Below are 5,366 nucleotides of genomic sequence, written 5' to 3'. Positions count from 1 at the left end.
AAGTGGTGTAAAGTAATTATTAAAACATTAAAAAGCAACAGGAAGATAAGGGCAATAAACTTTTTTTTTCATGCCTCTCAGAAAATTTTACAGCAAGGTCATAATTCTGTCACTTTACAGATAACAAAATATTAGTAAAAAAAAAAAAACTTCTTTGTGTTTTAAAATCCAAACGAACACAAAAGTGTTAAATTTAAGTCTTATATTTCTATTAAAAGTTTTATTTTAATTTTTAAAGTATTTACAAAATTATGTGAAAAATAATGTAGTTAGCCTTTTTAAACTATATAGTTAATTTAATGCACAGTAAACACCTACGTGTGCTTTATAGTACCCTTAGTTTTAACTTTGTGCTACAGCAATGGTTGTTCTTTATTTCTGCATTGAAAAAACTATTATTTTAAGTGCATTCAAAATATCAGCACATTATACAAATCTGTATATTTGTGTCGCAGTGAAAAAATAATATTAATGAAAAATATATTATATATAATTTTATAAGTAATATATAAAAGTAACTAAACTTTATAAGCAAATTAACTAGTATTAAACATAATTTTAGTCTTAAGTTCTAGGTGTGTAAATATATCCAATGTCTTTAACTATATTTTATAATAATCTAAACATTTAGTTAATTTGGTATATAATATTTTTTACAAATTATTCACATAAAGTCTTCATAGTAAAAACAGTTGTTTGTTTTTTAAAATCAGTTTTTATACCTTTAATAATCATAGTTCATGCTATTGTGTTTAATCATAAAAATTTTAACACTTTATTGCAGCTGTCTTACTGTTCTACTGCAAAACCAATTTAAAGAAAACCTATTCATTTACAGCAAATGATTTCATACTTCAGAGTGAAGACTCCTTCTACAGTGCTCATTAACCATTTTACTTAAAAAAATTTTTACTGCTTATTAACCATTTTACTTAATGTTTTAAACTTCAAATTAAAATTGTTTTAAAAATGTTTTGTGTTAAATCTAAACCTTAAAATTTATTTTCAGCAAAGTTCCACTCCATCTACATTAAGTACTTCTCAAAACTAAAAAAGCTTTTCTACAAAATTTTTTTTTCTTCTCACAAACATGCTAGCTAAATATTTAAAAGCGCTTGTCAATTTTTTATAATTAAGTCTTAAATCACTCCTTTTATCTGTTTATCTGTCTGTTGTGATGAATGAAAGTGGCCACAAGTGTAAAATGTTGTGTTTAGTGTTGTTTTGTTTTGTCTGTTTATTTGTTATCTCTACATTTTATAATAATACAATTTTTAAAGCCTTATCCATTTTTCAAATTTCAATTAATTTTTTCAACCTGGTTCAGTCTGGTCAGTTCACAGACTGGCATCTTGCAACTAAAAATCATGTGTTAAAAAAGTATGTATTAAGCTAGCTTTGTCCTTCTAAGAACATGGCGGAAGGTGTGGGAGATGGCAAACCCCAGATTTCTCAATGGCCATCGGGGATAACTTTTCCCTGGAGAATTTCTGGACTTTGCAGTCACCCGGCTTTCCTGTTATGTGTAAGTTCAGGCCTATAGAATATGTATTTATGGCTAAAAAATAGCATCCAGCTTTAACATAATAACTAAAAGTTTAAGAAAAATCCTTTATATTCAGTTTAAAAATTTTTTTTTAATTAGCAATTGTTAATTATAAATTTTCTTTTATGCCAAAGTCTAACAGAGGTCAAATAACATTCCCGTGGTATTCAAAAATAACTAGTGTAATGTAAATTGCTAATGTTTTCTGCAAATTCTTAATTTTTATATAAAGTAACCATTTTGCCTCCTGCCAAGCTGTTTTCTTATAAACTTCCTGCTAGCCGCCATTCCTGCAAACCTGTTTCTAACTAACTCCACCTTTGACAATGCTGAATTGAGCACTCTGCCTAGCTGCCTTGATGCCCACCATTGCCACCAACAACCTCCATTGCAAACAAGTCACGGTCGTGGAACTTTGCTTACTCAAACCATATATGTGCCCCCCTGTTCAACAATCAGACATTTGCAATCAAACCATTATTGTTAACAACTCTTCCATCTTCATTGAAGCCCCCAACTCCACTTATTTTGTTTGCTCCACTGAATTTTCTCCCCATATTGTTACTGAAATGTTTCTTGCTTATCATGATTATTATGTTTTAGCTTTGTTAATGCCTAAAATAACCATCAAACCTGTTGGTCCGGTTTCCACCTTGATCCTCATCCTGCAAATGGTCAATGCCTCTGCCCAAGCGCTCTCCAACACCAGCTATAAACACTGTTGAATCTGCAATTCACCAGTTTCGCCGTTTTATGAAAGCATCACAACGTTTAAACCTCCTATCTACACCAGTGACTCTAAACTTCTTCTCTGGAAAGTTCAGCCTCAGCGTCATTAACTCACTGTTGGGCAAGTTGTGAGCTACGGACTCTGCCTTCTGGCCCATCCTCCTCCTCTCAAGTTATTTTAAATCTTATAAATGCCTCTGCTCTAGCCCTCACAGACCCAGATTATGAACGCTGTTGGCTTGGCTTCTCTCCTCAACCCCTACTCTTATCCTTCCGTCTTTCAACAACGTCGCGAGCCCTTTACAACTGTCACCCTTGCAGTCCTCCTTGCTGTTGGCGCCACTACTAGTGCTGGCATAGAAATTTACTCCCTTGTTTCCACTCAGTCCAATTTTCGCATTCTCACTCAGGCTGTAAAACGAAACATTAATGAAATCAAACATAGCTTACAATTTCTCACTGATACTGTTAGTTCCCTTGCATATGTTGTGCTTCAAAATCGTCGTGGTTTAGATCTCGCCCTTATGAAAGAGGGGGGAGTCTGTGTAGCCCTTAAGGAACAATGTTGTATTTTCAAAGACAAAACTGGATTAGTTAGGAATAGCGTTCAACATATTGGTGATGGTATAAAAGATTTTCAAAAACATTTCGATGAAGAACAAGGTTGGTACCAGGATTGGTTTTTCTCTTCCCCTTGGCTCCACACAATCTTGTCCACTATTTTGGGCCCTCTTATTAGCCTCATGCTGCTCTTTTCTCTTGGCCCATGGATTTTCCGCAAAATCACTGCCTTTATTAAGAATCAGGTAAATGAAACAGCAAAAACCTCTATTCAGGTTAACTACCAGCGTCTAACCCCACGTGACTCCTGTGAAAACTTGGCTTTAGTCACCAAGCCGCCTTTCCAGCCACTAAGTTTCCAGGAGATAGAGCGCATAGCTAACAGACGGAGCTCGCTCAGGCACTTGTGCTCTCGGCTGTGGAGACACCTACGACGGGATTAGCAAGGTCCCAGTTAGGGCACGGCCCTAAAAGGCTACAACGCATAATTCGGATCTCTGCGCGCACCCATGGCGCTTGTAGCCACCTTTTAAATGCGGCTTTGGCCGTGTCCGACCTGGTCAAACCTTGTATGCCTAAGACACGGTTCTTCCACCCGCTCACGACTTTCCTTCTTTTATTAGAAGAGAAAGGGGGAGATGTTGGGGACTGACTTGTTTGAGGACATTTTGCTGTTCTCTCTGCCATAGTCCAGCTTTTCACCTAAAAGCTATTTGCAGTCTTGCTGTGAGTTTTTGAGCTAAGAGAAAAGAATGTGCAGCTGCAGGACATAATTAAGCTCTATGCCCGGAGGAGAGTAAAAACTGCCTGGTACAGTTATCAGAAACTAGGCCCCATTCCTTAAGATCACATTCCGGAGTGAACTAGGCTGTTATCAATAAGTGTATGCTACATTGTCTGTTCAAGATCACTGAGGCAGGCACATCTTGCACCACCTCCTGATAGTTAAGCAATTAGGAATGCAGCTGGAAGGTCACTAGAAATTTCCATGGAAACAGCACGTTCATCATAACTTGAAGGTCATCCAGCCCCCTAGCCCACTGCCCACTTCCTTATTTAGAGAATGCCTAACTTTCTTTGTTCCTTGAAACCTGAAATATATATCCTTGCCTTGTATGGGCCTTCGCGCCAAAAGTATGACTGACATCACCTTTGTACTGCCCCCTTCTCCTTCACTATATATGAAGGAGCTGTAGCCCAATAAAGGTGCCTTTGAGCAGTGAGATATTGCCTTAGGTCTTTATTATTAACCTCTCTCAGATTTTTTACAGGTGTGGTTGCTCTTCTACTCAGCAAAATAGGAGTGCGGTTGTCTGAGAAGCCTTCCCAGCTAATTCCTGCTGGCCGGGTCCCCCCTGGGGGGGCTTCAGGACCCCGCATCCATCCATTTCTTCTCCCCAGCACCATCACTATTTTAAAGGACTTTTGCATATTACTCATGGAATGTATGAGTGTTTTTTTTATTATTTTAACCACCATTGTATTCTCAAGCCTATAATAAGAAAATAACTTCAATGTATGCTCACTATTAATTTGCATTACAGGAAAACTAAGTTACAAGGAATTTTTTTGAGTGAAAACAAATATTTTTATGTTGGAACTAATAAAACATTTTATTTCTATTCTTCTAGAAATTGTTAAATGATATGGCACTATGTAAAATAATATATAAACACTAATTATAGTGCTAACAGAATAATGTTGGTGATCTAAGTACATGTTTTTTAGCTTAATTATGTTCTTATTTTTTAAATAAAATGTTAGTTGAATCACCACGGGATACAGTTAAAAAATTGTTCATTGATTAAGTTGTAATCATACAATATTCAACACCCTTGCACATTTTCTACAACCAATATCCCCAGTTTTTTTCCCCACCCTTCTATCTGCCCTCTCCCCTGCCTACTTTACGGGAGACATTTTTCTTCTCTCTCGCTCTTCTTTTTTCCCCTTTTAGACATGGTTTGCTATGTTGTTAATGAAAGGGTATCACTTTATGAAAATCACATTTTGAGAAACAACATTTTGAGAAAACCACGTTTTGTCAAACTATTTTTTTATACTTAAGTGATTTCTACATAAGGGCTCAGTTAATATAATTTAGGACATACAAGGGGAACTATGTCAAATTTTCAGATGACTCAGCGAATCAATATTAGTTGGAAGTTTGTTCTTTTATCAGTACCTTTGACATCAGAGAACACAAATTCAAAGGTAACTTCCTGTGGTGAGAGTTCACATTTCCTTAGCATTCATAGCTGAGTGCACACTTAAGGATTTCAAGGTTATGGCCACTGTAATTGAAAGGAGATGATGGTGTTGTGAAAGTGACACAAAAATGGGCATTAAAAATCGCCAGGGAACATATAACTTCCTCGTTCCAGGGCTATACTTGGTTTCCCAATTGACAAAAATATCCATTGGTTTCCTGTGGGCTCGTGCTGAGTTGCTTTTATTGCAGTTATAGAAGTAATTACTTAAAGAGAGAAAACAAATGGATGCACACTTTGAAAAATTAGACTATATTCCA

At 36.1% G+C, this 5,366-nt stretch overlaps 1 non-coding gene across 1 annotated transcript; it reads left to right on the top strand.

The window, feature by feature from the left end:
* Positions 1-299: 299 nt before the first annotated feature.
* On the top strand, positions 300-429 carry LOC126009994 (small nucleolar RNA SNORA22). The gene has a single exon (XR_007496140.1). It is a non-coding gene; the product is annotated as a small nucleolar RNA SNORA22 (small nucleolar RNA).
* Positions 430-5,366: the final 4,937 nt, after the last annotated feature.

Source organism: Suncus etruscus, chromosome 5, assembly GCF_024139225.1.
Source record: "Suncus etruscus isolate mSunEtr1 chromosome 5, mSunEtr1.pri.cur, whole genome shotgun sequence".
In the NCBI taxonomy this organism is placed as follows: Eukaryota; Metazoa; Chordata; class Mammalia; order Eulipotyphla; family Soricidae; genus Suncus; species Suncus etruscus.
The sequence above is the reverse complement of the archived record's forward strand: the minus strand, read 5'-3'. Positions and strand labels throughout refer to the sequence as shown.